At 43.9% G+C, this 24,312-nt stretch overlaps 1 protein-coding gene across 3 annotated transcripts in view; it reads left to right on the top strand.

Moving 5' to 3' along the window:
* NUFIP2 (nuclear FMR1 interacting protein 2) overlaps positions 1–24,312 on the top strand; it is a 140,383-nt gene that overhangs the window by 53,226 nt on the left and 62,845 nt on the right. The window contains exon 2 of one of the 3 annotated variants that reach the window (XM_085649202.1): positions 4,814–4,922. The exons of the other annotated variants lie outside the window; for them this stretch is intronic. The gene's annotated coding sequence lies outside the window, so the exon portion shown is untranslated. The remainder of the gene's footprint in view (positions 1–4,813; positions 4,923–24,312) is intronic. 3 annotated transcript variants of the gene reach the window in all.

Raw genomic sequence — 24,312 nt, 5'->3', positions numbered from 1 at the left:
TCTCTCCCTACTCCTCGCTCCCTAAGAAAATCCACTGTGGTGTACCTCAAGGCTCATCCCTTAGCTCTACCCTTTTTAGTGTTTACATGACACCCCGGCCAACATAATCTCTTATGCCAACCACCCCCAACTTTTCCTCTCCCTGACCAACGATTACCAAGGACAAGTTCCAAAGAGCCATGAAAGACATGGCCATCCGGATAAACAACAACTGTCTTAAACTCGCAGACAGAAGTACTCCTCATTGGGGAAAGGCAAGGATACCTTCTATAACAACGAATGGGGGCCACCTGAACTGGGCGCCATCCCAAACCCACAGAACACACCCGCAAGGTGTACATCATCCTCAACAGCAAGCTCTTGTCACCAGTAGACTAGACTACGGCAACTCTTTCTACATAGTGATCACCGCCCAACTCGTGACTAGAACACATGAGCCAGACTCCACCTTTCCAGGTGGACGCCCATCACCCCTCACCTCAGGAAACTCCACTGCTAAATCAATTGAATATCCACCAGGGAACTCTCCTCTGAATCCCTTTCTCTCTAGCAGCTACCTAACAAATCTGCCGAACAAACCGTGGTGGACGCTCCTTCTCCCACGTGGCAACCAAGGCCTGGAACAACCTTACCCCACCCCACCCCCTTGACCCCCACATGCACTGCAGAGCCTCACCATCGCTCCTGCAGTTCAGGAAGGACCTCAAGACCTGGAAGTTCAACCAATAGCAGCACAGGCAGCATGATCTCCCAGCGCATCTAGACCCTTACTGGTGATGTGGCTGCGCTCTGCAAATCCTTGATTGAATGAAAAGGGTACTGCTGGTACCTAGGGCAAGGAGGCTAAAGAGGGTTGTTGAGGGTTGCAGCACAAATTGTGCCACTCTAAGGGACTCCTCACGAAACACCGACTGCCGGCTGCGTGTCTTGGTGCAGACAAAAGTGAAAACACATGATGCGCATCCCTGTGTGCCATGCTCACGGACGCTGCTTGCAGTATAGGTAAGTCACCCCTACAGCAGGCCTTACAGCCTTAAGGCAGGGTGAACTATACTACATGTGAGGGCATATCTGCATGGGAAGATTTGCCCCTGTGCTGGTCAGTTCCATTACTGGCAGTACAAGCGACCAGGGAAGCCATTTTAATTACACGTGATGGACACTGGTGAAAACGAGTTCCCCAGCTACATAATGGCTTCATTGAAACAAGACCTCTTTGGAATCGAACATCTGATATTTATAAACCCACACCATTCCAGTGTTTTTTATTTTTTAATACATGCACCCAGAGGGCATCAACTACCCCCCCCGGCTCCCCCAAAGCCATCCTTTCCTCTTTCATTCACAATTTCCACTTTAGACTATCACCCACAAATGCAGTGAAAAATACCAATGCTTTCAGCAAGGCAAAGCAGAGCAATGTTCTGTCCATTTTATCAATGTAGTTCAGAACTGACTCTGGACTGAAGTGATTTTGTTGGTACACTCTGTTGATTAACTTCTCCATTGCAGGCTTTAGCCTGTTTGCTTTTGTAACCGTTTTGGGTTATTGCCTTTGTTCCAGTTAGCTGCAGTCACTACATCTACAATACAAACGGGGTGACCTACAAACAATCTATTCTTCTGAAATGTTAGCAATTTTCTTGTCCATTAGCTAACATTTTACTCTGCCAACACCCTAGTCTTTCGGAAGGATATATTGAGTGTAATAAAAGAAATACTATCAGTTTAGGACATCACTATCCTTTGTGAATCATTGTCTCCTCTACCCGGCTGTTTGGCCCGATATCCATGGAAACCTTTTCTCAAGTGTTTAAAGGTGTGGGGTACCAGTTAGACATTAATGTCCCTCATGTTTTCTCATGTTCGACCTTTTTTAGATCCCTGCAATAGATGCGTACCATATCCTCCCATTCCATGTTGCCAATAGTTCTCCCGTTCCATGGATGACATTGTACCTAGTATGGCAGTTCCCCCCCTCTGTTCAAAATAAGAAAGCCAGAGATGAAATATTTTGCTTCTGTTGGCAAACTTCTGTAAAGGTAGGTTTTTTTTTTGTGGTTTTTTTTGTGGTTACTTATTTGGGTGGATACCTAACCAAGTGCCTTATTTGCATATACCTCAACCTCTCCATTTCTTGTAAGGTGAAGGCGTTCTAAAATTGTTGAAACCATTTCCCCCTGAAAACTCCACAGTTAAATGGTAAAGAGAACAACAAAAAGCAAAACCTGGAGTACCTGAATTAATCTTAGCCTCTGGTAATTACTATGACCCACATTCCAGTTCGCCTTTTTTTTGTTGTTGTTGCCCAGTATGCCATCTCGTTTGAGAATCTGCCTTGATCCTGCCATAATAAGAACAGTGCTGCTTGAGCTGGGAGGCCAGGTTCCCTGTGAACAGGTATACAAGTGAGCTCAGACTGACTTAATCCTAGTAAGGCCTCCTTGGGTTGCGTGTGTTCGAATTCACAGGTGTCCTGGCAGTTTGGACTGGACTGTTCCTCTTCTTACAGGACCAAGACTGATTTGCATTCGTCCAATGTGCATTTATCTTATTCTTGTCTGAGCTGGCATGTAGTCAAAACATGGGTTGGAATGCTGTGCAGAAGATTGACCAGTGGCTGTGATTAAGGCAAAAAATTTGCAATTTTTAGTTGGTAAAGGGATCTAACTATTGCCTCAATGTGAGGTCAGGGTTTTACTGTGTAGGAGTTTATGCGAACAGTAAGTAAGTTAATTTTTAGGTCGAGCCTACCAAAGAGCTATTGTAGGCTTACCAAGAACTTACAGGCTCTTACAGCCCACCCATTGCTTACTATTGATTTACTTTATTCTCACTTTTCATTCGTTTTTGTCATATAGTTTCCACTAATCCGTAGAAACTGAGCGTTTGTGGATGACCAACTTAGGATAGTGTCAGACTGATTTCATGCACCCCTGCAGGGTCTGTCATCCCGTGGACAAGCTAGCTCACAGTGCCACTGTTAGCCCCCCCCCCCCCCCCCCCCCCCCAAACCTAGACAGGGAGTGAACAGTTCTGGCAGCTACTGGACATGACTGCTGTGTTCCCTCCGGAACTGTGGCGACAGATCTAGAATATTTCGTTCGGAAGCTCTGCTCTTTTTTGCTCAGACATATATGAAGGGCCATTTTTCAATATTTATTGAACCTGTATAGAAAATATGTGCTGCAATGATCAACCGACTGAAGCAGACCAAACTTATTAGTGTCAGGACAGTGGATAAAACGAAGAGTTTCAACAGTTTACTTAGACAACTTATATATGCATTAATATATAGTACTTTAACAATCCAGCATACTCCTACAATGCAATCCCCAACCTATGTGTCTAAGCTGTGAATGTATGGTCTGCCAAGGAACCCCCCTTCTGGAAGTGTAGGACCTAGTCTTGGTCACAAACTAGACACCCCTCATGGAGATGTCAGTCAGCTACTGGGCGAAAGCCTCAGCATGCAGGGACCCTTCGAATTCAGCAGAAGTGTCTCCCCTGATTATACTTGGGGAAACAAAGTTATATATAGAAAGTCATCCTTGCTTTGGGCTGAGATTCTGATCAGGCTGTCGTTTGTATTCCACAGATGGCTATGTCGCCATTTGGACGTAATTTCAAACACATTTGTATAATGCACATGAGGCCTTTGTGCACAATGCCAAGGCACTGTGATATTCTCACGAAGTTCTCCATGTCAGCAAGGTCACGGTTTACAAGAATCTAACCCAAGTGTCACGGATGTAAATGTATGTCAAAACTTGATGTGAGCATGTGAAGGCAACTTTAGGAAAGAACCATGTACATGTAAAATGGCACTATTTCCTACCAGGCCGAACTCTGGCACATTACACTTTCTTCTTATTCGATGGTCTTCCTTTTCCAAGCTTGTCCATCTTGTGTTTGTCCTTCCCATGGACAATAACCTCTATCATCTCTCCGACTGGCTGTCTTCTATCCTTCCACTACTCACTCTTAGGTAACTAATTTTTTCTTTTTGGTTAAGCACTCCATGAGAGTGCATGAGTTTTCCAGCACAGTTCCCTTGTATGCTTCTTGCCCCCTCTTCCTCGGGGTTGCTGTCTACACCATGCTGCAAACGTTCTCTCTTGTGCTTCTCCCCAGCCAAACTCCCTTCCTCCTCTGCTCTCCATGTTCCTTTCTTGCTCATGGGCTTCTGTTGGTACCTCTGTGCTGCTCTCCCTTGTGTGCTGTTTTCGCCCCCCCCCCCCCCATTCATCTTTTCCATTGCTCCCAGGTACTCGGCATTTAAAAAACAAAAAAAGGCGCCTCCCTCATTTTGTAGGCGAGTGTATGACGAGTGTGTGATCATGTTTACGCCTACAAACTGCGGCCACAATCATTGTGACTCTTTTTTTCTCTTTTTAAATGCTTGGGCCATGTTGCTCATCGTTGTCGACAGACACTGGCAAAGCCAAAAGGTCCCAAATGTTATACCTGATGTCTTTGCCAGTGCTGATTATTTTTACACCCAACACTTCCCAAGTTTCCAGCATTGGTAGTCAGACTTGCATATGGGTTAATAATGCATTTATTTAAGGCTGAGAGCAAATAATGTTCCAAATAGCCCTACCTGCAACAACCTGTCCCACCCCATAAATCGTTTTGTTATGTGTCTCACTTAGACCATGTATTAAAGATGTACAGAAGTTGCTCGAGGCTCCAAGTTGTTTTAGCAAGCCATTCCAATTTTATCTTTAGGAGATAAAAATGTTTGGGGAAAATCTAATCCTACCTGCCCATATGAGCTCACCAATATTCTTTTTTTTTGTTTTTGTTTTAGTTTCCTGTCTGGCATATAGAACGAAATTGCCTGGAAAAAAGAATAATCTCAGCAAGTCATCTTAATGGATATTTGCTTTTAGTCTTTGACGGTGATTAGGTCTTGTGAGGTTGGTACTCAAATGCTAGGTCAAATTAGATGCCCATCTGAAAGGGTTGAGGTAATAAAGTAATTGTGTTCTCTTGGAACTCAAGATATGACTGCAGATATTCGGTTTTCGTTGGTTTATTAAGTCCTGAAGCTTTTGTCAGTTCCTTCTATGGAGCCCATAAGGATAACCAGTAAACTCATCCGCAGATATGCTAATCTTGTGTACCTCCTTGCCAAATTGTAACCGCACGTTTTTTGGATTGCGTAATTCTTTTTGGGAAACCCTGAGAGGCAGAAACCCTGAGAGGCAAATAGAAGCAGAGCTAGATATGAGTCCTGCCTGGTTCCCCTTTCGAAATGTATTTCATTTGACCTTTGTCCATTTAATGTTCTTCGTAGTTTGCCATCACCCAGGCTAGGAGCTTCACACCAAGCCTCATTGTCTTATGGGCAGCCTGCAAGAGCCTTCACCTAGTTTTTCAAATGCGTTTTCACCATCTAATGCCATGAAAATAGATGGTTTATGCTTGTTCTGGACCTTCTCTACCAAATGTACTATCCTTCTAATATGGTCATACGTTTGGTTTTATTTAGTAGCCTAATTGTGCTATGCTCACCAGATAGGGAGTACCTTATCAATTCTTTGAACCAACACTTAAGTTAAAGAAATAGCATGTACATACAACTAAACTAGGAGTCTGTATGATTTGCAGTGTTTTGGATCTTTTGTCTGGTTTGTGTAGGTGGGTGGTGTCAGCCTGTGTCTTTGATGTTATGGCTTTGCAAGCTGCTCTAAAAGTGTAATGCATCTTCATAAAAGTTAGTACTGCACGCTCCATAAAAGGGATTCATTAAGTCTTAGGCTGGTAAACCCTTCCTTATTTTCTAGCTCAGTGAGTCTTTCTAAAGTCAGAATTTGAGCCAGTGTAAGTTGTGGGATGTTGGTACTTTCATCCTTTCTTCTTTGTGCACAATGTTTGATAGAATGCTTGGCAGGTACATGTTTTCTCCCCTTTGACAGCTTCTCCATACTAGTTCCTAATTTTTTTTATATGAGTTAGATATTTTGTTTACTCTGAGCCTCAAAGTATGAAGTCTTTTCCTTATTTACTTTATTCATAATATATTGTTCAGGGCATTTGTGGCTTTAGATACGCATGCTGTGTATACTCCTGCCATCTAGTGATAGGCCTGGACATGTGCAAGTTGTTTTTCTTCGATGAATTGTTTTTGACTAACAAGATAATGTGACTCAACCTCTTGGCTTGCAAAGCACATAGTGATGGGCTACATTGTTGGACTATTTTCTTTCTGACGTGTGGTTCAGCCATGTACTCTGGATCAATGCCATTACACTTTTCCTTTTGGCTTCCACGGTTTCTCTCTCTCAGTGGGTATTGTGTTAGCATGCATTCCCTTACACTCTTATCGGATCGACCACTGCAGTTTAGTCCAGGGTGGATCTCTGATCGATGTCAACTCCGGTGGGCCCTTGCGCTTTTGGGCCTCTTTCCCTTCTACGCGCTGTGCTCTCATCGTGCCTTGCCTATGATGGAACAGATACATTTTCAAGATTGCCATTGCCTGGGCCAACTTCCACCCGGTCTGTAATCTTTGCCCATCACCTGAGCACGACGAGGCCTCCTGCGATGCGTGCTGGCCCTTTCATTCGAAAAAGGCTCTCTGAGACTGCCTGACAGGTTGACTCAAGATGTGGATCAGGAGGGATGAAAATTCCCCAGACCTCTTCAGCACCCAGGTCATCAAGGGAACATCATCTGGAGCAGCCTACTGACGAGTAGCCATTCTCGCCGAATAGGAGTCCCGGCACTGACCTAGCGGTTGAAGACCTCACAATAGCTCAACAGTTCAGGAGTACAACTTCTGCATCTTCTCGCCTTTAACACCGCTCTGAGCTTTAAGCTGCTCCGGACCACAGAGATGGGCTTCTGTGCCGCTACTGCCTTCAGGTCATGGTCGGCACCAACCATCCACTTTGGTGCAGAGCCAAAGCTGGTGTAGGAGCCGAAGAAAATCTTGAAGCTGACTCAATCTGCAGTGCCAGCTCCCGGATTGGAGCTGACCTGACCTACCAATCTAAAACTGGCAGCACCGAAAAGCAAATCAACGCAGACAGTGCAACATGCATACTGGAAAATAATCTGCTTAGCTTCAAGGAAGCTCTTGAGCTCCCACCAATCCCGCTGAAGAAGCATGACGAGGCCACAAGTCCTTTTCCATAGTCCCTACTGCCTGTCCTCTCTACCACACTAGCCAGAACTCTAGTATCTCCATTCCCACCTCCTTCTTTGCCTGACCCACTCAGATTCACCACATTCAGACATGGGCGAACACGGTGGAGGGGAAACCATATCACATGCCCCCACAAGAAGACCCATGAAACTCTATGATGTGGATCCACCAGGGGATACACATCTTGACCTTTAGCCTGCCCTCCTCCCCAGAGGATAATACCTCCAATCATGAGTCCTTGGGTCGGGTCATAGCATATCTTGGAGTAGAACTGCATAAAAAGTCTGAAGAGGATTTCCTCTTCAAAACTCTTTCCTTTGCCCACCATTCCACACAGAACCTGCCCAAGTTGAAATGGATGTCAAACCCACTGCTGAGATTTTGAAAGAGCCGACTAATGCTAGAGTTGTCTCCACTGCCCCACCCGACTGATTAAAAAGTGCAAAGCTTCCACTTCGGATCCCATCTGTATCAGGGGTCTACTCCCTCCGATTCCCTGGTGGTGCATACCACCGGCAAGCTCACCAAGCACTCGTAACAACCCTCCTCTGGACAAAGAAGGTAAACACAAGGATGCTGCTGCCAAGGGTGTTGCAGCACAGTCTGCTAATTACTGGTGCAGCACCAACTTAATAGTCTTCTTTCCAGGTATGACTGGGCCACTGGGAAATACTGGAAAAGCTCCTCCATCTCACACTAGAGGAGCCCCATAAAAGAGAGCACTAACTGGTCTTGGAGGGCAAGCTCATCTTAAATGCCACCATTTGATGTGCCTTGGGTGTTGCTTACCTGGCTACTCGGGGCATCATCTCCAGCATTGTGCTTCAGACACGGCTGGCTCCGTGTCTCTGGCTTCAAGCCGGACATTCAACATTATCTAGTCAGCCTGCTCATTGACTGGGATCATCTCTTTGGACCCCAGGTTGATGAGATGTTGAAGATTTTAAAATAGACCGATGCAAAGGCCATGAGTGCCTTACAAACACCTACCCCTCACAGGTGCTTTAACTGCTCAGCTTATTGTGGGTGCTCCAAGGCCACCTCCCCCGAAGCCTTCATGTCTTTAAAGCGTCAACCAGCCCAGCAAACCTCCACGGGAGGCTGCTTTAGGAGTGCCTACCGTGGTAATAACTGCAAGGGGTAGCTCCTCCAAAGGGACTTTCCCAGCCAAGCAATGACTTTCCCCTCCTTCACTCCACCCACACAATACCTTTTGGGGCATGTGTTCTGATATTCCTTCCCACCTACCAACCCGTCACCTCAGACCGGTGGGTGTTAAACCTCATCCAACATGGTTAGTGCCTAGAACTCCCTTCCATACCACCCTGCAAATGTTCTCTCCCTGGAACATTAACGCCTGCTTTGGGAAGAGGATTAAGTGCTTCTTCTGAAAGGTGATATACAGCCTGTGCCACAACACCTACAGCGTTCAGAGGTGTATTATCTCTACTTCCTCATGCCCAAGAAGGGCTGGTCCATCAGGACCATTCAGAATGCCAGGCCCCTCAACGAGTACATCCTGTCAGAACATTTACACAGGGTTAGTCTTCAGGATTTAATTCCTCAGACAGCAAGACAATTTCATGGCTGCACTCTAACTTAAAGACGCCTATTTGCACATCCTGATTTAACCAGGTTATGATTGCTATCTCAGGTTTGTGGTAAGTGATGCATAGTACCAGTTCAAAGTTTTGCCCTTCGTCGTCATAAACGCACCTCGACTTTTTACAAAAGACCTTGCAGCGATAGCCGCGCACCTGCAAAGACAGGGCATCCATTTGTTCCCGTACCTGAACAGTTGGCTGATAAAGAGTTCTACACAACATCAGTGGCGTGTACACACCCACGCCACTATAACCCTGCTTAAAGATTTGGGCTTCACCATCAAGGCTGTAAAATCCCATCTTCAACCCCTTCAAATCCAGCCCCATCTAGGAGCCATCCTCAATGATGAGGGGGAAGGATGGGCTTCTACAAAACCTGACTGTCCGGGATCAGTGGGATCCCACTCGCAGGGGCCTCCAAATCAGCTGTCTGGAGCGGTACGCTGTCCATCTAGCTCTCAAGGCCTTCCTTTCTCATATTTAGTGGGAAAGGTGGTCTCGTCCGGACTGAGAACGTTGCAGCTATGTATTAGATACAGAAGCAAGGAGGTATTCACTCTCCCCAGCTTCTAGCTCCGTCCATCTGGCGCTGGGGTTTCCAGACGTGAACCTTTTTGCCACCGCAGAAAACGCAACTTGGGCAAACTCCGCCTCCAGATTTCTAGAGTCCATGGCCCATGCACTGTGGATGAACTGGTCAAGCTGAACCTTCTCATGCAGAACCATGGAGAAATCGGACTTCCCGACCCCACGAGTTTCAACCTTGCCATCTGGTTCCTGAAGTCCTAGAGTTTGGTTACTTCAATCTACCTCATGGATGCATGAATATACTAAAAACTATGCAGACCCACTAGTTGTGCCTGCTATGTTGCCAAATTAAAAAGGTTTATCTTTTACTGTATTGAAAATAGATTTTGCCCTTTAGCAACTAGCGTTCAGAACATGGTTACTTACTACACCTCCAGACCTGTTGTCTAGCCTTCACCTCCATTTGGCTGCTGTGGCGGCTTATCTCCAAAATAGGCAGTGCGATCCATCAGGATTCCATTCAGTAAAGCTTTTTGGAGGGAGTCCAGAGTCATTTTCCCCCCCTCCCCCCCCCCCCCCCCCTGGGCGCCTCCAGCTCTGTGTGAAATGTTAATGTTGTCCTCACAAGACTCATGGTCCCTTCTTTCAGTGTCTCCAATTGTTTTTCCCTACAATTTCTATATTGGAAAGTGGCTTTTCTGGTGGCCATCACCCCACTATGACGTGTCAGTAAGCTTCAGGCTTTAACTTTGGAAGAACCTTTCTTTCAGGTTCGTAAGGATGGGGTTATCCTTTCCACCTTAACCAAAGTAAAGGTTAGTGCAAAGGAGAGATCACCTTAAGAAGTCTTCTTTTCTCAACCTGACTCCGTTGGAGAAAGGGGTCTTCATACCTTAGACACTTAACATGCCTTTATGTATTGGGTGGATAGAACAAAGCCCTTTCGAGAAACCCAACAACGTTTTATTATTTTTTCTGAACCAGATAAAGGGAATGCTCTATGAAAACGGGCATAGCCAGATGGATAGTTAATTATATCCAAACCTGTTGTTTAAAAGCTAAAAGGGATTTACCTGCTCCTCATAGAGCCCACTCAGATAGAAAGAAATGAGTATCTTTGGGAACATCCACATAGCTGACCTTTGTAAAGCAGCTACCTTGGTTTACACCGCATACTTTCACTAAACACTATTGTGTGTAGGTATTAGCCCACCAACAAGCCAATGTTGGTCATGCTGTACTTGTACCCTTTTTCAGTCTTCTGCAACATCTACAGGCTAGTCCCCGCTTGTGGGAGGACTGCTTTATAGTCTATGCACAGCATGTGTATCTACAACCACACATACTTCGAACTGAAAATGTTACTTGCCTTGTAAGCATCTGTTCGTGGCATGTGGTGCTGTAGATTCAAATGCGCCCACCCTCCAACCCGGATACCTCTGGCTGTTGAAGTTATCGCTCCTCCTTCTCCTGCATGGTCATCTTTTTGTGTCTCTCTCATCGCTTTTGTTCAAGCTACATCCTCGCCTTTCGTGTGGAAAACCATCTTCGAATGGAGCCGATGACCATGCGCGTTGCAAGCAAGAGGTGGAGCCACATTAACTCATGACTTAAGAAGACGTGCCGAAGAAAAACAACTTGGACACGTGGGCCCAACACTTAATGGAATGAGTGTGCACAGCATGTGAATGTACAGCACTACATGCCACAAGCGGATGCTTACAGGGTAAGTAACATTTTCCTTACTCCATCTTAGGATGCAGGCTTGTGTATGTTCAGGACATTGATATGACTTTTAAGCCCTTTTAAGCCCATCAATCTTCCTCAGGAACTCCCAAGTTTTATCTTTCGCACTGCCCCGAATAATCACTTCTGTATCTTATTGTCCACTGATTTTTATTCTATTTTGGTTTGGGCTGCTGGTGCTATACATTTCCGACTAAAGTGATCTTTAAGTGCATCCTACTATACAAACTACTGGTATTGAAACTATTGAAGTAGTTTTTCATTCACTTATCTGTCCTTGAGGATTTTGTATTTTTGAGTAAACACAAACTTCACCAAAATGTCCCTAGGTCATTCTGTAGCCCTCAAATCTCTTTTTAGCTGCTCGATGGGCTCTCTTGATGCATATTGGAAGGGTGCTTCTTTTAATATTTCCTATAAAGGTCACTCTGGCATGCAGTTTGACATTTCACTTTTTGTTTCTAAGATTTAGAAAATTATTTTGCCCTTCCAGGTCCTGATCTCGTAGTCTTTCCTCTTTATCATTTGTAACTTAGTTTGTGATTATAGGATTAATATGACGGTTGATTTGGACTGATGTGTTGTATAGCCTGTAGTTTATCCTGTTTGTGTATTATTTTAAATTGTTCTTTTCTGTTATGCGCTGCTGTGGTAAACAGTTGGACGGGGGCTTTGACATGTCTTTATTTAGTTGGTTAACATAGGAGATTATCTTTTGTCAGACCCGAAGTGCCTCGATAGCGCTTTTTTTTTTTTTTTTTTTTTTTTTTATACCTTCTTGTCAATGAACTCTTTACTATACTTTTTGTTCAGCAGATCAATTGTGGTGATTATTGAAATGAGTGATGTTTTCTGCCTCATTTTCCTAGAGTGCTGCGACATGAAGACCTGAGAGGAGTGCAAATTACTTCTTTCCAGTGCAAACAGGCTTGTTTGTTCTTAGGTGCCATACTTTCCCAGCTCTAGCGATCCTAGTTTGCTTCTAGATGGTGCCTTTTCAGTCTTCCACCATCATACTCGGACGAACACTGAAGTCTTCTCACAAATTATTTATGTTACTAACTTAGGGCTCCTCTCCTACCCTTTCTTCTGAGGCACAGTTATACCCCCAACTGCATCTCATTCTCCCACTCTAGTCTTCATCTCATAAACATCAAACAAATCTAGCAGGGTCTATCCACTAGAGGTGTTTAGTGGTTTCAGCATCACAAGCTATAAGGTACACTTGGCATAGTACTTTCCTTCAGGCTCCTTTTCTCATGATCTTCTTGTATTCCTTCTACTGTACTCCACAAAGCACTATTCTCTTGGATGTTTTTGGGAATGGCCGTTATACCTTGCTTCTCCTTTTCGTGACACCAATTTTATCCTCCATGCAAGAGAGTGGTGTGTGATGCATTATGCCTGTTCACACTAAAAATCCACCATGTTTCTTCTTCGCAACAGCTACCTTAGAGCCAAGCAGCTGTTGGCTCTACTGCCCAAGCACATCAAAGGAAGATATGCCCTTGAAGCTGTTGAGTGCTTTTTTGATGTGGTGTGTACACCTGCTATGGCCAGCGGTCCAGCATAAACTACAAAGCACAGGTAATAATGGATACTAATTGACTCAGTGCTAAAGCCAAAGGGAGTGCAGTACTCTATAACCCTCATTACCCAACTGGGGCCTTGTTTTCCACTATGTTATATGCACAGGAAGCCCCATAATATTTCCTATTAATATAACAATCCGTAAATCAAGAATAACCATAAAAGAACAAACCTTCTTCAGCCACAAATCTTCTGTTTATTTCAATTACGTATGGTGATCTTACAGTAACCCTGCAGCCAAAATGTTTGCATTTGTATAACCTGCCTTTTTAAAGCTCAATCAGTCCATTTCAATCCAATTATATTAGTACATCATCTGGTGCAATAAATTGACCCACCATCACCTCCTCAATGAGGTCCATGAAGTTTATTTGAGCATGGGCAGTACAACATGACCACTTGCAAAACGTTCCCAAATTGGTTGTTTGATAGGATCAGTCTATTGAAAAACAGAAGTGAATTTCTAATGTTCACGCATTACCCTATTGACCTATGTTTATCTGAATCCTACAGTTAATTACTTCAAACCCAGTCAATTGTATCAGTTCATTTGACTCAAAATACTTCGCAAGATATAAAGAATAAATCTCAAATTCCCAAACTAAATGGGTGTGGCCAGTCCATGATATAGCTGTCATCCAGCTTCCCATGGAGATCTGCACTCTACCGTGATTTGCATAGCAGAGTGCTAACCGTCTCAACTTTCTTTAGCTTTTATGTTACCCTTTGTATTAGTGTTTTTCCTTTTGTTGTGTTCGTCTAAGTAGACCAGTTTCTCCTTGGAGTGTGAGCTAAGTAGACTCCAGGCTCTTGTGGATGGGAGACCTATTCAGTTGATGTTTTGGGTGAATACAATTTATATTTCTGCATCCTTCTGACTTAACATATGGATGATCATCGCATGAAGATTTAAGTTTTCAAACTGTTGTAAAATTCGTTGCATTTTCTATTCAGTCTTATTTTCTCCCTCCTCCAAGATTGGAAGTGTTGAAGTAGGATAATTGTTTGCAACATCAGTGTGATGCGGGGCTATATCTGTTGTTAGGGCTACTTTATTCACCAAAGAGGGGACGGGGACACTCAACCTTAAGGCGGTTGGGGACCTCTTTATCCGTGGCCATCCTGAGTCTCTCAGCCATGTAGGTGGCCACCTTTACGGCCGGAACCCAGTGAGTACATCTGGTGTGGAGGTCGTCTGGGTTAAGAAAATCAAGGGCTGTCCCTTGTCTGGTAACACGGGGCTGAGAATGGGTGTCTGGGCCTGTATGGCTCTAAATTGGTATCTGAGACCAGGAGGCATCATCGTGAGTAACATTTCACTAGCTTGTGTATGGCCGAAGCTTGTGCTGTCAATACTTGTATATGTTGAGTGTGTGCGCACAAGTAGTGCAGGTAACATGTAGTAATAAGTTGTGTGTTAGTGAATCTGAGTAATGGAGGCCAGTGGGATCTATTTTGGATGCCCCAGGCCTGGCACAGCACCAGGTGGAGGATGTGGACTGTTCTCCCAGACATTTAATACGAATTGCCTGCATTCCTGTAGCTGGGGGAGGCAAACCGGAGTCTGCGCTGGTGGCGGCGGTGGCGGTAATGGTGGTGGTGGTGAGGAGGATGATGGAGACAGGGCTACCTTTAGATATTCCATGCAGCCTTTGGTAGCTAGCAGCTGCTGATTAGTCTACCGTTTAGTGAATGGTATACATGAGGATGCAACTGCAGTTTCTCTTGTGACGTTAGGAAGTTTGTAGTTGAGGCCTGCCCTTTTGTCTGTCCCTGTTTATGTACGTCTTCATTTGGGCCATTGACACAGTACAGAAATCTCATACTTCCATGTTCCTGTGTTGCGAGTGTTTCAGTTTGGAAACGGCTCCGTTATACCTGACGTGAAAAGTATCACTCTGCACACAGGTGGTGTCTGAAAACCTGAGAAGCACACTTGAAAGAAGTACCACTACAGGTCCATATCTCCCGTCTAGAAATCATGTATAAATGCTTGACCCAAAACGCCTTCCTCCCTGCTTTATTTCTGTTCCAAGCCCATATTTGTGTGGACCTGTTAGCTTTGCCTGTTTGAAGGGTATTTTAACCATGGATGAGTACTTTATTAGTAACTGCATGACTTTTCTAGAATTTCTTAAACAGATTAAAAATGCAGTCCATACATCTGACTTTATTCGTTTTAGAAATATGGTTTTTAATTTGCGTCTGTTTGCTGAACCTCTACGCTGGTTTACTTTGAATGTGGGAATTGTTCAGGGAGTTGGACTCCATCGCAAATTACTGTTTGCCTGACCTTCTTAAGGAGACATTTAAAGGTGAAACTAATGAGCGGTTGCAAAATGCAAACTCTTGTGTACTCATTACACGCTATTCATTATTGCGGCTTTTGCATCTTATCTTTTACTGTTTCTGTATACTTCTTTGACCACTTGCTAATTTTTTTTTTTTTTTTTTTTTTTTTAATAGTGGACAATTCTAAAAATAAAATGAAAGCTGTAAGAACATTTAGACTGCTGCCTTAGCAGTAAAAGGGAGAAGTCTAGACACAGATACAGCAGTGTTGCATTAAATATTTAATATATGTTCTCTAACGAGATGCGTCAGCAATGCCCTTTCAAGAAAGAGCCAACGTTAATTGAGTTTTCACTTTTGGCATAGCTGCAGCTTTTTTTTTTTTTTTTCCCGCATCAACCCATTTTGGACGATAAGACTTGTTTAGCATGCTCACGAACGGCGTTATGCGATCTGCTGATACTAGGAAGCATTGCTGCTTCCTCTATCCTAAAGAGGTGTGGGTTTTTTTTTTGTTTTTTTTTTTGCTTTCTTATTTTGGAAGTGAGAATACATTGCAAGCACAAGAAAATTTAGAAAAATAATATATTCGAAGCATAAAGACCTGCTTGGGCTAATATGGCATGCTTGGCCTGGCTTCAACATTTGATTCCTCTCTCTGCACAGCCATTCGTTCACTGTAGTGGGTCTTTCAGTCTGCTTGCACACTCACTTGCTTAACTTGAAGGGTGCTAAATTCCAATCACCCTCCTGTCGTCTCTACCCAACAGCCTTCTACTAGCTTACAATCCATTCCATTTCAGAGGAGCTGTATCTCCTGTGGTAGGCTCTCCCATAGTGCATAGCCTTTGTTAGTCTTACCTCCATTTAAGAGCTACCGTTTTTTTGCTGCCTGCAGTGCTCCAGATTTAAGCATTGAGACAGTTCTGATGGAATAACTGTATAGCATGCACACAAGGTGCTGGTGACCATGAGCCTTGTTGCAGCTTGTAATGCCAGAGGCGCAGAACTACAGATGGGTGGAGTAGTTAACCAAGGAAATTGCACAACACAGCATGTGCTTAAAGTAACCGTCACTGCATGCCCGATATGTGAGGAAGTAGTGATTTGTAAAAGTATTCAAGGTCTATTATTTAACTGCCCCAAAGATGTTGGCAATTGGGATACATATGGAAAGAACTAGGGGAGCAGCCATTATCCTGGTGGAATGCGCATGGATGCCATCGATCTTTCTAGACGAGGGCATAGCAAAACTTTAGAAAATGACGATGGGAAGTGGTGCGTTTGAGCACAGCTGTGCTATTTTTTAGCTCCAGTGATGCACACACAGAGCTGGTTATAATCTTGGTCCTGTCATGTGCCATCGATGTAGTATGACATCACATGCCTAGAGTCTCACCCTTGTTTGATGAGATGAGGAGGAAGGCACTAAGATAAAAATGTCAGACATTCCTCTTAAGAAATGCAGAAAAGAATTTGCGTTAATGTGAAACAGATGTTGAAATTAATCTGGGTAAAAAAAACTAAAAACTTTGAAAGGTGAACAAACCAAAAGGGCCTGAAGTTCTCCGACCTGCAAGCAGAAGCAGCTGCAACCAACCTAATAGCTTTTATAGTAAGAAGTGGCACAGGTCACCGAATCATTGCTCTGATGGAGATTTCATCAAGCAAGTCCCAATAAGTCATAAACCCACAGAGAAAAAAAACTGAGTGGGGGAGAACAAATGAAGCAAACCTTTAATAAAACGTGACACTAGATGTAATTTACACAGTGAAGGCCAGTCGGGATGACACATAAATGCATGCAGAGTAGCCAGGTTGCCTTTAATTCCAGGCATCACCAGACCCTGCTGTAAAACCGTGTAAGTCTGATGATGTGGGAGAGGTGAGATGCAAAAAGAATAATATCTTGTCGCCCACACCACTTTGCAAGCTTGCTTAGGTGGATATGGAGGCAGGCTTCCTGACTACCAAGCTAACGTCTGCAGCCTTATATGGCAGGAAGGCACAAGGATTCTATCGAGCGTTGCTCCTTCTCCACAAATGCAGCTGCAGTGTCTGGATTTTGGTGTAGAATCTGATATCCTGTCGCAGGAGTAGTTCCACTATGTGTGGAGTGGAAAAGGCGGACTAATGCGGAGTGGTAACCAATAGCTGCATGCCAATCCCCCTTGCCAAATCTGGAACTGTAGCGGTGCTAGGGCATTTAATCACTTTCAACTGAAACAGCCTCTGCTCCCTAGTGGGAACCTTGCGCGTGAGTGTGAATTTTGAACATACATGAAATTGAAGACCATAACTTTTTAGTCCATGCGAAGAGTACCACAAAGGGAAGCCTCAATGTGAGATCTCCTCCTTGGGGTGTAGCTCCCACTTGTAGTCAGAGTGCAAGATGACTGTGGCCCCCGCTTTCAAGTTGAGGGAGTGTGTGAAATTTACCACTATGAGGAAGACTTCTCAGCTGCTCTGCCAATGCCCATAAACCATGGGTACTCGCAAACATTTTCCCAGGGACCAAAATGTTCACCTGTGGTGTGACTGAGGGCCACAGTGATGCCAGCACGGTGGTGGTCGGGGCATGTAAGGTGAGCGTAGCGGAATGGACACACATAAATCTAGTGGATTAATTGTACCTGGGAGCACTCCCAGCTTCCGCACTCGTCCAAAGTATGTGATACACTTTTTTATTTTACTTTGCTTATTGGCATTATTATCCAGGGAGGGGGAGGCATTGGGTTTGCTTCTAAATTAATGTTTAAAAATTGCCACTTTAAAAATTAAAAAAATAAAATTGCAAGTCACTTTTATAATTTTAAGCACTATGGTGAAGGCTTCTACAGGTTAATTAAATACACTTTTTTGAATTTTGAAGGGACTATCCTATTTTTACACGTTTGCTGCAAAGTTATTTAAAAGTCAAAGTGTTCTTAAAGTTAAGAGGTGCAGTACAGCTTCTGTGCTTTTTAGGTCTCGCCTGAGCCAGCTCGCATGCGCTGCTCTCGAGGCATTAAGTGTAAGGGCTTTTGAGCTCTGAACACACGCTCGTGCATGTGCTTTTTTTTCTTAGCCCACAATTGGCCTGTGCATGTGTCCTTCCTTTTTTTTTTTTTTTTTTTTAAACCTAGCACGCAATTGGTGCAAGGCGGTTGATTGTCCCGCCTTGTTTGGTCGATGGCCTAGGGTCTGCGGGAGCGAGCTTTAACCCCATCTGTTTCCAATTATCGCATTGGCGGTAATTGCAAACAGATGGTGCTCATGTTTTTTAGATCGAGCCTGGGCAGCGCCCAAGCGCTGCTGTAGGAGATGACCTTTAGGAATGTTTCAATTAGCGTGGCCACGCGCTTGTTTACATTTGCCTGCTGGGGAGCAACCAATTCAGCAGGGCAGACTCGTTAACAGTTGTGTGAAGAATGTGTGCGCGCATCTCAGCCATTTATTTTCTGATCGAAAGTTTCCATTGTCTTTGAGGCGCTTTCTAACGCACCCCATATTTAAGAGAACTCTTTAAGCAACACGTCCGCAACGTTTTGAAGAGCGTAACTTTGGCCAAAGCGCTATATAAAAAGGTCCTCGCGCCTCTGGAGCAGCCAGTTCAGCGTGACACTCGTTAACAGTTGTGTGAAGAATGTGTGCGCGCATCTCAGCCATACATTTTACGATCTAAAGTTTCCATTGTTTTTGAGGCTCTTTCTAACGCATCCCATATTTAAGAGACAACTCTCTAAGCAACAAGTCTGCAACGCTACGAAACGCGTAACTTTGGCAGAAGCGTTATATAAAAAGGTCGTATTGATAGTATTGAAAGTAGAGTCGTGATTGATCCTAACCGAAATAGTATCGCGATACTCAAATAACAGAAGGCATCTCGTTACTATTTCTAGAACTGGTACGTTATTGAGCATGTAATTATTTGCCCATCTCCGCTACGTTGTCTTTCTGATATGCTTTTTTATTTATTTTTATTTTTATACCAGGTCTCGTGTTTCTTTCTTTTATTTTGTTTTCGTGTGGCCTGTTACAGCAGTGTCCAACACATGTTTTCTCAGAGATCAGACAACCATTTTCAGAAAAAGAAAGGTGCCAAATGTCTAGTGAGACCTCTGGACTATTGTGCTTGATGCAGTCGGATTGGTTGTCTCCAGTCATGCTTGTCTCCTGCTTTCTCAATGTTTGTAGATCATGGATTTGGGACCTACGGGATAAAGTGAGTTGTCCAGGATCGCACACATTGGACAAGTGCGAAAGCTTGAATTAGAACCGGTTTCATGATGGGCGGCTTAAGCATTTGCTCCATAGCTGTTGTGAACCGAGCTCCTCTGGTTGAAGCAATCTGTGTGTGTGGTTTGAACAGGGAGTGTCCTCTGTTTACCGCGCACACACACGTCTTCCGATACGTCAATTTAACACGTGTCGTGGTTAACCGGCTGCTTCAGCCCCCAATCCTGGCAAAAGCCTAGCTGAAGTAATTATCACAGCGATGCTTCGCTTTCTGTTTAAAAAAAAAACAGACAACAGCTTCAGGATCTTCTAGTGCTTCGAGGGCATCGGAGTACCACTTTGAGGCTTTGGCAAACTGCACTAAATTGCAACAGTTTTTCAGGAGGGAACTGTTTGCAGATGAGTGGATTGAGAAAGTGAGGTCAGATTTTGGCTGATGAATTTACAGGGGCCACTTAGCGCCTCACTTCATTTGCATGGCTGGCTTTAGCGCCACATAAAATATACGCACAAACACGCCAGATTAAGTACAAAATCAGATGGCATCATCTCACCCAGCCCAGTTAACTTTCTTACATTCAGATACTTAATTTTTTTTCATGAATGCGGGAAAAATGTGGCCGGAAGGAAAAGCAGGACCGGGGGAGCTCCTCACATTTACAGGGGACCTCTCCATAGCTCCGCAGAGGACACAATAACTCCCCTCTTTATCGCCACCCATGTCCAGTGGTGCTGACCACGTACCATTCTGCTGGTGTCTGCTTCATTTAATAAACATAATGCAATTATTTAAAAGCTGGAGAGATGCTCCGTTTCACAATCCCAGACCGTTTTGTAGAAATGAGAACATGTAATCATTATGTGCAGATTTGAATTTAAAAATGTAAACAGAAGATTTGTTGAGAGATGTGACAAAGTTAAATTAGGCAAATTTTTATGTTAAATTATCTAGTCCCACAAATTTGGCGTGAGGAGATTGTGTTCTGTAAAACTAAATCATTAGCTAGAATGCTACACGTGTAAACCCTCCCCCCTGCCATTGAAACCTGCCCGCGGCACACTCTGACCAAAGCAAACTCAGCCTTTCATCTTTCACAGACTCGGAACAAGGAGACATTTCGATGAAAGGTAACAAGGCTGCTTCTTCTTTGCTGAGCAGTCAGAGCACCGACCTCTTGAGCAAGCGCTTTATGAACGCGTTAGTTTTATTACATGGCTAAGAAAGTAAACACTCGGATGTTTTTAGAGCAATATAGCATTTATATAATTGCTGGCGTCACAACCGTGAACGTGGGGCACCACCCTCCCTCAACATTACTCTGCCTGCATTGATTATGACAAATAACTTGCCATGTAGTGAAACAGTAGAAATCACATTTATCACACTCCCGACTGTGTTTGTGCCTCAGTGACCCAGGTGTGTCATCATTATGGAAGGGGAGAGCGTGTGTGCATTTGATGCAGTGGTCTAGAATTAAAAGGCACATACATTATTCATCCAATGTGTTTACCGCCAAACTTATCCGCTTGCACCGTCTCTGCGCTTCTTGACACAAATGTTTGCGCTGACGAAATGATTCAGGGAGGGAACCGCAGAGAGGCACGGGCAGCGGTCCAAAGGGGTTAGGAGGGAATAGAGTGGCCAGCAGGGAAAGACACTCTTTTGATGACAGGATGTGTCTGCAGCTCCCGCCTCTAGGAGTGGAACGAGAGTCCCTGCAGCCCGGGCGGCACTCAGCAGTCTCCCCTCAGAGGCCCGGCTTATGCTCACGCCCGTCAGCAAGCCACGAGCAAAGGTGGAGATAACAGAAGGCCATGGGTTGCGCCACCCTCCCCCAACACACACTTTCTCTTGCTGGATATACCCCATGCACCCCTGATGCAAAGTTTGGTGGGGTATTACTCTGCAAATGAACCATTTGAAATTGCGATTCTCCTATTACCATGACTAGAGAATCTGGATTTCATTAAAGACACTGAGTCGACATTATGCATTATTCCTTTAATGCAGTCCAAGCAGCCGCTTACATCACAATATTAAAATGATCCAGAATAGAACAATAGCAACACCTGAAAGGCATGAGCCATCAACAATCTGACTCTTTTAAATGTGGAGGAAAATAAATTCATGAAACTTGAAACATCAAAACGATCTTCTGATGAGCAGGATGAAGGAGAAGGAAGAGCGAAGGTAAAACCAAAGGCCAGACGACACACAGTTAAGGAGCGTTACCTGTGAAGAGAAAGAAGTAAATATCTCTTGAATGTAAAAAATAGTGTCAAGCTTTTCAAGCTAAAAGGAAAAAGAGAAGAAACAATTACTGTTAATAAAAAGTACTGTAATAAACTGTAACCAAAACAGCATTAAATCATTGTAAGACCACCAAGGGGTGGGATGGGAGGGATAATGTCAGCCTCCGTGTCTTTAATGAAATCCAGATTCTCTAGTCATGGTAATATGAGAATCGCAATTTCATTACAAGAACGGAGGCTACATTATACATGTTGGTAGCTTTGTGAAACAACATCAGACATATGTTTAATAGGCTTGCAATAATGACATGCAAAGGTGCTAGCATTTGACCAGTCAGCAGCTTTGAGAATGTTGTCCAACTTACCTCCAGACCAGAGAGATTGACTGGCCATAGTACCCCTCTAAGGGAGTGAGTTTGAAATTTCCTTAAGTCAATACCTGCTAAACTCCTAACAGTCTTAACCCATCTAGCAATAGAGGTCGAGGCTATGCCTTTGTGGGGTTTAACAAAGGATATATGTAATTGGTTAACATCCTGAGGGCAAGAGCAAACATTCTGCGATCATACTCTCTCATGCAGTCCACAACGCAATCTTTTGGACATAAATCAACACGTGGGTAAAAGATTGAATCAAACCTAGTCTTTGTTCTTCTATAAATTTCAAATTTGATTCCGAACATGTTATAAAATCTATTCGTAATCTCCAGGACTTTGACATCAGAGACCCTTCTGCATGAGATTAGGCATAGTAGAGTAGCCACCTTAATGGAAAGTTTTTTTTATTTTTTATTTTTTTTATTGAGAGTATTAACAGGCCAGTTATTGAAAAGATAAAGGATTATTTTGACATCCCAAAGACTTCCATATTTAGGTTTAGGATATCTTCTTAAACGAATGCTTTTCATCACTCTACAAACAATGACATTTTTACCTACCTTTTTACCATTGACAAGGACATGACCAGCAGAAATAGCTGATCTATAGCAATTGATAGTTCTATAGCTGAGGCCTTTATCAAATTGTTTAACAAGGAAGTTAACTATGTCAACAATAGGTGCTTCCAAGGAATCCAGGTTCCTTTCCAGGCACCAACGTACCCAGAGTCTCCATATGTTGTTATATCTGTAGTGAGTGCCTGGGGCCCAAGACTCTCTGAGGAAAGTTGCAGCCGTCGCAGAAAGTCCTGAGATTTCATTGGATCCCCTACACCCTCCAGGCAAGAAGGGTTAAACTCCTGTTCTGAATTAGGGTGTGAACTCCTCAGTCTGTCTGCAAGAAGATTCTCTAGGGTGGGAATTAAGAAGGGGGGGTTGAAAGCTAGTTCTAGAGTGGTGGGGAACCATGCTTGGGATGGTCAAAAGGGAGTTATTAGGACAAGGAAGCACTGATCCTGTCGAACTATCTGAAGAACTCTCTAAATCATGGCAAAGGGAGGGAATGCGTACACCGTGGCTCCTTTCCAAGATTATAGTAAGGCGTTGACTGCTAGAGCACCCGGGTCGGGCATCCAGCTGAAGTTGTTCTCCAGTTGAAAGGTTATTCTGCTCGCAAATAAGTCTATCTCTAGAGGGCTCCAGATCTTGTTTAGGGTACTGAACACGGAAACTTTTAGTTTCCAATTGCTGTGATCTAACAGGAATCTTGAGTTTCAGTCTGCAGAGATGTTCGATTTCCCCAGAAGGTATTCCGCTTTGAGAGCGATCTTGTGTTCCAGACAGAACACCCAAAGTTTATTTGCTAGATTCGAGAGGTCCGCAGATTTGGTGCCTCCCAGACGATTTATATAGGCTACCGCTGACATGTTGTCTATCTTTAGAATGACGGACCTCCCCTGGAGAGAGTGTTTGAAGCTCATGAGGGCGTAAAGCCCAGCTGTTCTAAATATTTTATGTGGTGAGATGATTCCTCTTGTGACCAGATGCCACCAGTGTTCTGATTGAGAAGGCAAGCTCCCCAGCCATGAAGGCTCGCATCGGATTCTAAAACCAACTCTGGTTGTGAACCAAAGATTGCTTTTCCGTTCCACGCGTCTAGGTTCTCGAGCCACCAGGCTAGTTCCGATTTGGCTTCTTGATCCAGACAGATCCTATCTCTGTACCATAGGCCAGATCTTAGGGCGCTCGCCTTTACCCTTTGGAGGGCCCGATAGTTGAGGGGACCGGGAAAGATGGCTTGGATGGAGGAGGAAAGAAGACCCAGAAGTCTGGCTAGCTCTCTCAGAGATAAGTCTTGCTGTTTCAAGACGTGTCTTATTTCCATCCTGATTTTGGTAATCTATTTGAAAGGTAGTAAAAGGAGACATTTCAATGTGTTTACTGTGAAACCTAGGAACTCCAGAGATCTGGAAGGGGACCGAATTGATTTTTCTTTCTTTATGATGAATCCTAAACTTTCTAGGACATCCATCAGTCTTTAGGTCTTTGGCTAGTTGTGAAGGATCTTGAGACATTATTAGAATGTCGTCTAAGTAAATGATTAAACGAATGCTCCTTATTCTTAGAGATGAGGCAACCGCTCTGGTGAAGCACCAAGGGGCAGAGGAGAGTCCGAAGGGGAGAGCCTGAAATTGGTATAGGTGTCTTTTCCAGACAAATTGAAGAAAGGGTTGGTGGTATTCGGCCATAGGAATGGTGAAGTAAGCATCCTTTATGTCCAGTTTGACTAGCCAGTCTCCCTCTAGAATTAAATCCCTCAAGAGCTGGATGCCCTCCATCTTGAAGTGTCTGTAATGCAAATATTTGTTTAGTTCTCTTAAGTTTATGACAGGTTTCCAACATTTGTCTTTTTTTAATTTTTTTTACAAGAGTGTGCTTATAAATCTTGAAGTTTCTAATGGGACCTCTATTATGGCTCCTTTCTGAAGCATAGAGGAGAACTCCTCCTCTATTATTTTGTGTTGCTCTGGAGAGAGAGGCATGTCTCT

The sequence above is a fragment of the Triturus cristatus genome, chromosome 3_2, assembly GCF_964204655.1.
Source record: "Triturus cristatus chromosome 3_2, aTriCri1.1, whole genome shotgun sequence".
Taxonomy (NCBI): Eukaryota; Metazoa; Chordata; class Amphibia; order Caudata; family Salamandridae; genus Triturus; species Triturus cristatus.
The sequence above is the reverse complement of the archived record's forward strand: the minus strand, read 5'-3'. Positions and strand labels throughout refer to the sequence as shown.